This window comes from Pinus tabuliformis, chromosome 9 (genome assembly GCF_031772625.1).
Source record: "Pinus tabuliformis cultivar Carrire ecotype Pingquan chromosome 9, CPIR1, whole genome shotgun sequence".
NCBI lineage: Eukaryota > Viridiplantae > Streptophyta > Pinopsida > Pinales > Pinaceae > Pinus > Pinus tabuliformis.
This window is the reverse complement of record NC_142307.1, coordinates 202,191,781-202,201,783: the sequence shown is the minus strand read 5'-3', so window position 1 is coordinate 202,201,783 and position 10,003 is coordinate 202,191,781.

Genomic DNA, 10,003 nt, shown 5'->3' with positions numbered 1-10,003 from the left:
TTTTTCAGGACTGAGGGACAGGTTCATTTCAATACACTTGTCCAAAACTTTTCCTAGGTTAGACAAAGCTTCCTGGAAGTTGGAACCATAAGGGGTAAAGTCATCCATATAGATTTCCACTGCATCATGAACCAGTTCAGCAAATATACTCAATACTGCTCTCTGGAAAGTGGCGAGAGCATTGCACAATCCAAAAGGAAGGACCCGATATGCAAAGGTACCCCAAGGACAAGTGAAAGTGGTCTTATCTTAGTCTTCTGGGCTGATTTGGATCTGTTTGTACCCGCTAAGCCCATCTAGGAAGGAGAAAAACTTCTTCCCTGCCAGGCCATCTAACACTTGATCTATGAAAGGCAAAGGAAAATGGTCCTTCTTGGTGGCCTTGTTTAGCTCCTGATAATTGACACAGATTCTCCACTTCCCATTTTTCTTTGGCACTAGCACCAAAGGAGAGACCCATTCACTGTCAGCGATAGGGTAGATGAATCCTACATCCAGTAACTTTTGCAGTCCTTCTTTGACAATGTCCTTAAGGGATGGATTCATCCTCCTTTGAGGCTGCCTAACTAGTTTGAAATCTTCCTTAATGTAAATGTGATGAGTACAGACTAAAGGGTGCACTCCCTTCATCTCGTTATATCTCCAAGCAAAAGCATTCAAGTGGTTTCTTAGTAAGCTACACAGTTCTTTCTCCTAGGAAGTGGATAGGGATGAGTTGATTTTCAAGGTTCTTTCTGGGCTGAATTCCATATTCTTAACTTGGAGAGAGGTTGAGTCAGCCACATAGAGATCAACTAAAGGATTGGCTTGGGTTTCTTCCACCAGACCTTCTAATGGCAACACACTGGGGGGTGGATTCTGAATCAAGTTTTCAATAAGATCATCCTTGGTTCGTGGTTCCCCCCCATGGTATCTTCCACTACACATAGTGGTGCGAAATAGAATTCATCCTCGTCTTCCTCCTCCAACCAGAGAGGTAAATCATGTTCTAACAAAGGTTGGGAAGGAGGATATAGGACTAGCTGCTTGGAAATATGCCCATTCTTGATTGTCATGTTCCCAACTCGACAACTGACGTAGGCATCTGTAGTAGCCAACCAGGGTCTTCCCAGGATGAGAGGATACCCAGTGAGCTTTGCCTTTGGTTGGAGAACTAGGAAATTGGTAGGGTACGCTGAAGAATCAATGGAGACCATTACATCTTCCACAATCCGTTCAAGGGTCACGGTGGAGCGGTCTGCTAATTGTACGTGGTATTTCTCAGGGAGCCCTTAAGCTTGAGCTGGAGCATAGTTTCCTTGGTCATCAGATTAATGGCAACCCCTAGATCAATCAGGGTATGGGGGATTATGGTTCCATTGATGTGGACATCAACTACAGGGCTTCCAGGTTCTAGATATTTCGGACAGATTACCTACCCCAACATCAGGTCAGACAGTTGTCCTATGACATTGATAGTTGGAGCATCTCTCCTGCGCCTGCATAGGTGCCTGAAGCACTTCTCCTTGATCATCTTGTTGTATATAAGCACATCCTTTATGGCTTGGAGAAGTGGTATCTTTACACATAATTGTTTCAATTCTCCCAGAAGTTCAGTTTCTTATGTGGTAGGTTGTGTTATTCCAAATAATCTCTCAGGAAAGGGTGGAATGGCTTTTGGTTCACTTTCCTCTTTTTCTTCCTCATCCTCCTTAGGGGGAGGTTGATTATCTGGGAGAACCTTCCCAAACTGTAGGTTAATCTCTTGAATCTCCACAACATAGATCAAGCATGATGGTTCCCCACTATATACCTGTTGGGCCTGTCTGTTATTCAGGTTCGGGTTCGGTTGAGCAGGTATTTGGGGTTGCCTTGGTGGAGTAGGAGGCAATGGTTGTGGTTGAGCAGGTGGTGGAGGAAAAAGAGCAGGAGGAGAGTTGTACTAAGGCCTCCACCCCTGATGAGGTGCATTCCACCTAGGTTGTGGCTGAGAATAAGTGTGAAATGAATGAGCAGCTGGTTGAGCATGGTATTGAGATGGATATGACCAAGGAGCGGTTGTGGACCAGGAAGGATGAGTAGGGGGACCCCAAGAAGGCATGGAAGTGGCTTGATTGGGGTTGTAATATGTCTGGGATGTCCCTTGCATTCCCTGCTAGTAAGGTCTGGGCCCATGTGGCCTCCTCCGGTTCATGAAATAGAGTGGTTCAATGGCTCCTTCGGCCCCCTGGTATGCAACTTTAAGTGCGGGCGAAGAAGGGCACTGATTCGTAGAATGGTCTTCTTCACCGACTAAACACACTTCTATAGAGTTCAATGGACATTCGTTCCTAGGATGCCTTCTGGTGCACCTAGGACAAAAAATGGCCAAGGCCCTTTCTGCTTCTTCTTGTTTCCTTTTGATATGCAAGGTATCCATTTACATGGCAAGAGTATGCATCATCTCGCTCTTGGAATCTTCTGGGACTCCTATGAGCTGGACCAACTTCAGAGATTCGAGATCAAGTGTGCACTTGGCCATTTTATAACCGAGCTGAAACCTCTCTTCATAATCTTCCAAGGATTCATCGCTTCCCATGGTCATTCAAAAGATTTCTTCCTTGGTATCCTTTGACCTACAGTAGTCCCGGTATTTGTTATTAAAGGCTTGCTGCATCTGAGCCCAAGTTGTGATGTTGTTGCCAGGTAACCCCATGAACTAGCGCAATGCTGCATCCTTGAGGGTAGAGGGAAATAGTTTCAACTTCTACTCATGTTTTGCATAGTCATAGGTTTGAGAGATAACAACAAATTCAAACAAAAAGGTATGAGGATCGTCAGTAGTTAACCCATGGAAGTGAGGTAAGGCTGAAGGAATTTTGTTCTTCATTTTAGTGTCCCCATTGGTCTCTCGGATGGGAAAGGTACCCTCTACTCTTTCCCCATTCCCTTTAATGTTTATGTTTTCAGCCATGGTCTCAGGAGGGATGGTTTCTTCCTCTTCTTCTGCTATAGGATCTTCATATATCTTTGGTTGTTCACCTATAGGTTCTTCTGGATCACTGCCACCGAAGAAGAGAGAAGGGTGACTTTGTGATGTGGTGGGGGTGTTGGGTAGGAATTTCCCTGAATTATCTCTGTTCCTACGAGGCATCTCTTTTTGGGTGATTTTTTATTTTTTATTTTTTATTTTTATTTTTATTTATTTATTTATTTATTTATTCCTGCTTGTACCTACAAAACTGAAATTGATTGAACAAACAAATTGCAACTAACTGAAATGAACTTGCTGAAATGAAATTGTAGAATTGAAATGAAAGCAAGGAAATGACTAATCTACTTTTGCTGGAATGGAAATTGTAGAATTGAAATGAAAGCAAGGAAATGGATAATCTACTTTTGCTGAAATGGAAATTGCAAAATTGAAAGGGCTAATCTACTTTTGCTGAAATGGAAATTGCAAAATTGAAAGAACTAATCTACTTTTGCTAGAATGGAAATTGCAGAATTGAAATGAAAGCAAGGAAATGACTAATCTACTTTTGCTGAAATGGAAATTGTAGAATTGAAAGAACTAATCTACTTTTGCTAAAATGGAAATTGCAGAATTGAAATGAAAGAAAGGAAATGCAGAAATAGAAAGAACAACTACTCTACTTTTGCTGAAATAAACTACTTAGTAGAATGTTGCAGTAGAAATAGAAGAAAAGAAGTAATCACAAAATACTCTGATGCTTCCCCAGCAACGGTGCCAAAAAAGTGGTGAGCACCAGTATTGTAGCAATAATGCTGCAACTCTTGAGGCTTCCTACTTTACTTTTATCAACCCGGTAGTTCATAACAAACTTGGAAGTGACAGTGCTGTATGCACAAGTACTAGCTCTTACTGTAGGCTGTCACTTGGTTATCTGGTGCAAGATCACTAGGAGCTCAAGCCAGCTTCTATGAATTTCCAGAAGAATCTTTTAACCACGATGAAAGAAAGCTAACTCTACAGAGGCTATTCTATTTGCAGAAAGAAAAAGAAGACTGGAATGTAAGGCAAACCCTAGTAAACCCTAATTTATCAAACTAACCCTACTTTTGCAGAAAAAGAGATAGAAACTGATGCGATGAGTGCCATTGACTACTGAAAAAGGTAAATTGCATTTATTCAAGCTACTTCTGAAAAGAAATGAGAAGAAAACATATTTTTGTGCTTTTGAGTGTTTTTATGTGAAATTATTATGCATGTAATTTATCTGGTTGCGACTGTGCGGAGGTTTGGTGGCGAAGGAAGATGGACTTGGTTTTCGCAGAGGTGAAGGAAGGTGTGGAGAGGTCCTAAGAAGCCCCTAGTACCCTTCTGAAGACTTTCATTGCAATCAGATTTCTAAAAACCACTTACAAGAGGCTGCAACGGATCTACAAGAGGATCTACAGGAGGAGGCCGAGTGCTATTTTTAGAAGTTTTGAAGGTGGAAAAATGATGGAAAGAGTAACTAAGGGCTAGATGAAGGTTTTGAGGTGTATGGAGCTTATCAAGGAAGATCAAAATGGAACATGATGGTTGGATTTGTTCAAATGGCATGAGGGAAGCTTATGGAAAAAAATGCAGAAATTAGGGCAGATTGGAAAAATGTTGCGAATGACATGGGAAATCTGTGGGAGGTGAGCTAGTGCTGGCTACTTTATGGATGTATGGTGAGCTGAGGTGTCCTACAAGAGATTTTGCACATCTACTTACAAAAACTTATCAAAGAAAGGACTAACTATACCATGGAAACAGAAATTTCTCTATATTGACCTAATTCCTGACCTACAAACAGAAAATGTTGAACAACAACCCTTGAATAGAAAAGCATGCAGATAGATGTATTGTAAAAAAACATGAAATGATCTAGGCAACTGAATCTGAAGCAATACATTAATCTTTCCAAATCAAGTCATCCCACTAGAAATTGCATGGGAGAGAAAAACTGTGTTTTTGGTAGTAGAAATAGGGCCTGCTGTTGGCCTTTTCTGAATCTTATCCCATCACTACATTAACCTACTTGAGAAACTGAAACAAAAACAACTATGTAAACCATCAAAAACAATCTAATATAAACAAATTAAAATGAATCTATGTAACAGAAATTATCTCATGAACTGAAGAAAAAACATACAAGTACAAAGCAAGAGGTGCTGGGCAGCTTGGGTTGGGCCCTAACACAAGAGCTTCAGCCCTCTGAAAGAGATTAGTACTGGCTCAGGAAATATTTCATCTTCATTATCAAAAATAATAGTCACATTACATGAACTGTTCTCAAAAACAAACTTGAAAATGAGCTGAGCAAGTGCTGCACAAAAGTGCAAAAATTCTACTAATGATTGGCTAAAATCCAACTAAAAAATTGAACACTTAAGCCTTGCTATTTATAAAACTCGAGCCTCCAACAAGTCTCCTAAAATCAAGGATCTCAGCTTCCCAAGACTATAGATAAACAACATTTCTTATTTACCTACTCGGCTGCCCCTTGGATGCACTAATGTGGTTGCTTGGGCTCCAAGTTTCTGATGGAAGATTCGAGGTAAGGGTTCATAAATCAAGGGGACACCCCCCTACAAATCCTCTTCCCTATTTTCCTCGAGTATTTACTACCATTTGCTCATAAATCCCTTGACTTTGTCCAAAATTGACCAAACAATATGCATAAAGCACACATTAGACTACATGGCAAAATGACTAACCCAATTCACTCTATTAGCATAAATATATTCAAAAACGTGCAACAAACTAATGAGAATTGTGGATTAAGTCGAATTAAGAGGCAAAATGAGCCCATATAATTACCCATTTTTGGCGCTCATAAGATATCCATGTAGAAGCCTTTAACAAAGTACGCGAAGCGTTGAACAAGGTCCACAATGCATAGTGGATTGACTAGGACCTGTGCATACCAATGGTTCTATGGGCTTATAGGACCGTGTGCAAGAACCTGACCATGCAGGCACCACCAAGGCTAGAGTATAAAGCAAATGCTATAAGCCCTATAGTACATGAAAAGCTTAGACTGCGCATGATAGCACTGATAGATATGACGATTCATAGAACCTTAGAAGAAGAAATCCAACAGGGAAATTCTAGGCTCCAAGAACTTGAAGACGAAAGGGTACGATTAAGGAAGAAAAGTGCTCTGGTGGACACGGAATTCAAGAAGCTAGAGGACGAGATAAAAGAAGATTTTCTCGGTAAAAAGACCAGGGTGATAAGGCAAGATGCACACAATCACGATGATAGGTTTGAGGCCTATCACTATGAATTAATCACGCTGATGCCTTGGCTTGGCCCACACATTACTAAGCGAATCGACGAGGGGAGTGTGTTGTAGATGATAAAGTGTGCGATGCCACCTGTAACAATAAAAGGTGGGTATTTTCCAAGAAACGTGATGGATGACAAGGTGAAACTTTACATAGGTGGTGGACCACCTGACTAGTCGAGGGAAGTATAGTCATAGCACTCTAGGTAGTTGAAAGGAAGTGCGGGACTATAAACTATTCTACCTAGGAGCTGGGAACAGGAGCAAAGAGTCACAAGGTCCGTGATCGTGCACAGGGGGCTTCAATGTTGTGCGGGTTGGCCAGAAAGTGATTGTTGAAGTCACTATTCATGATGGGATGATTGACTTGAGACCAAATGGAGTGGGGGTAAGCATTTATGACACGATTTATGGGCAAGGTTTGGGAAAATTTGCCGCCAAGGGAGCATTAATGAATTGGATTTGGGGGGAACAGTCGAATTAAAATTCAAAAAGTGTTATAGATTACAAGGGGCTTCCCAGTAAACAACACTTGGTCATTTGCAAATTGAGTTATTGAGCAGAGCTGTGTTTGTTTTGTGTCGAGCGTTGATTGAGCACCTGAGTTCGCAGTTGATAGATTTTTGGATAGACATGATGGTATAAGCTAAGGAAGTTATGGAAATAATAGAAGTGACTGCCGAAGAGGCTGCACAAGCCTTGAATGTGGGGGATACTCCGAAAGGCATCAGGATTGTGGCAGAAATCCAAAAATCACCACGCATGCCAAGACCAAAGAAGGACAAACAAGCGATGGTTATCGTACGTGTGTCCCCGCAGAATCCATTGCGCACTAAGCTCTCAATGGAGAAAAAGGGGAAAGCTATCACCATAGAGAATGATGAAGCAGAAAAAGACCTGAAGGACCTCATCATCGAAGAGGACAAGAATGAAGGCATGGAGGAGGAAACTGAGCCTGCACACCACCCTAAAAAGTTGCTCGCTTATGTCCCCCCATGGAAATGGACGGCTAAAGTGCCCGAGGACCTTGATGAGACCAAGAGCTCACTCCAAACCCCGCTGCTCCCAGACAACATTAGTTTTGAGGGTAGACACCTGGGATGGGTGCTGAGCTTAAAATTTGAAGGTTGGCACCTCGTTGACCATGAGAATTTCCCTCACCTTGAGACCTTGCACCTCATGAAGCCCAAGTGGAACACTGCAGCGGGGATACAGAATTAGAGCTGTGAAAGTCATTGTGCAGAGTGGAAAAGGTTGGGCTACTTAACCTGCTCTAGGTGTCGCATTTCCACCGTGCCCCAATAACAATTTTCGTCATCAGGCAGCTACTCTGCCTGGTGCATGATGGGTGTTTGTGGCTAGAGGAGCCCATCCCCATCACGACAAACTTGATTCATTGCATTTCTTGGCTTCCATGCAAAGGAGAGGACCCCACAGAGATCTCATAAGGAAAGGGAAATGACTTGGCCATTGCGGAGGCCATGAAGAAGAAATACAAGCTGGAAAAGAAGAAAAGGGGCTATGCCATATACAACATCAATGATAAAGCAGTGAGAGTGGCAACCCAAATACTGGCCAGTAAGGTTATGCACAAGTGTTGCGCAAACGAGGTACCCACATTGGTGGTAGCACTTTCCTGAATAGTGCACAGAGGGGGTCCAGTTTAACTGGTCCAAGTTCCTTTGCAAGGAATTCTTGGAGAATTGCTGCGAAGCTCAAGAACATGGAAAAACATTCCACTATGCATGGCTTCTGCTATCCATAGTGCTCGTGGTAGGGGAATTTCCAAAGGATGGTCAATTCCCTACAATTGACAGGGATCTACCAGAGGCCGTGAAGTACACTTCGCTCTGGGCCACAAAGGATGCCAATAGGATCCGCGATAGTAAAATATTATGGGTGTTCATGGAGATGAACCTCAGAATGGGGATCAACCGCAAGCCATGGTTGTCACCCACTATCTATAATATCCTGTAGAGTTTTTTGGAATTTAAAGTGGACATCCATAGCATATACATCAGAGCATGCAAGTACCCGGCCAAACAATGGAGGAAGCTACCCTTTGTAGCCATAGACGATGTCATCTTTAACGTATTGGAGACATGGCTGCTGGAGTGGCACGCTATAGACATCGTAGAGATAGAGAAGTCAGCGGCACAGAGGAAGAAAGAAGAGGCCAAACTGCACATCACATAATTGGCAGAAAAGAGAAGGAAGGAGACAGCGATAGTAGAAGCACGGGCGGTGTGGGACACTTCACAAATAGCAACTGAACAAAAAGGCCGCATTAGAAGCAGCAACGCAAGAGGTATCCATGAAGGTGCATGAGGGCCAAATGTCACCTTCACATGGGCAAGAAGCAGAGGAAGAAGAGGGAGGCACGAACCCACGAACTGCATCAACATAGTTTAGGCACAAACACCCAACTGAGCGGACAGGGCTACACAAGAAGGTCAAGGCATCAAAGTTGTCTATTGACTCGATCATCCTAACCAAGGCTGATTTGCATGACATCAACAAGACAGTGAGAGATGTCACCTCTGAGGCCCTCCAAAATTTCATGCAGGAGAACCAGATTGTGTTGGGGGCCCTAAGAGCATAGCTTTAGGAGTTGCAGGTGCGCCCTCCTCCAGCTAGTACCCTTTTGACCAACTTTGTAGTCGGAACAATGGTAGCAAAACAAATGTTGCATGCTCGGGTGATGAATACCATAGTGCTGCCAAAAGGGGTACTAGTGACAACAATTGAGGTCGATAGGACTATGGTTAGCATGCTGAAGGGTCTTGGCATCAACATGGCTACACTCCCGCGGGAGACCTTATACATTCTACAGGATGGGATAATTGCAGAACTGCGAGCTAGGGAGAGTCATGCACTGCAAGTCCTCAACGTGCAGAAAATCAATATGGAGCAATTGAGCTTGCAGCATGATGAAGTGGTGTCCCAGAATCAACAATTGGTACAGGTAATAGATGAAACTTGTCAAAGCGTCTCGGAGTTGGCCATCCTAGCAGACACACCGGCAGAGGCGTGCACCACAGGTTAGCAATAGGGGTGCATGTGGCGTGGGAGGAAATGACAAAGGTTCAATTGGAGCTACAACTTCAGATCGCCGAGCTACGGTTAAAGGTGCAACCGTCCACCCCTCTGGTCAGAGAATATTTCGCTAGCACTATTACAGCGAGGCTAGATGAGATTGGTAGTGTAGTGCGAGACTACACCAGCATGTTGGAAGAATCATTTGAGATCCTCACAAATCTGCAGGAGGACCCCAACATCTAGTGCTTAGAGACAGAGGTGCATGAAATCCAACAGTAGTATGATAGCATCAAAGGAAATGTGAATATGGTGGCCCTCACTAAGACGCTCATGCAAATGCCACAAGCCAAAGCGCTGAAAGAACAAGTGGACGGGGCACGACATAAGGAATCAGTCTTGAAGGCACATGTTCCACCTTGGATCGATGAGGCCTTCACCATCAGAGCAGAAATTGAAGGCAAGCTCATACACATGCAAGGGATACAGGCACAGATGCAGAGAAGCACTTCCAACACCGCGGTCTCGGAACAATGCATGCACCAAATCCAGCAGGAAGCAACTCAGTGCATTGCCGACCTTGCAGTAGTTCAAGCAGAGTTAGAAGGACTCCATGCGAAGATCTCCGCACTAACAAAGTGACTTGAGGGTGAGTCACGATGTTTGTGTTGGGGGCTTGTTGGGCATGGAATCCTCCAAGGCACGTTTTGGGGCTTAAAGCCCAA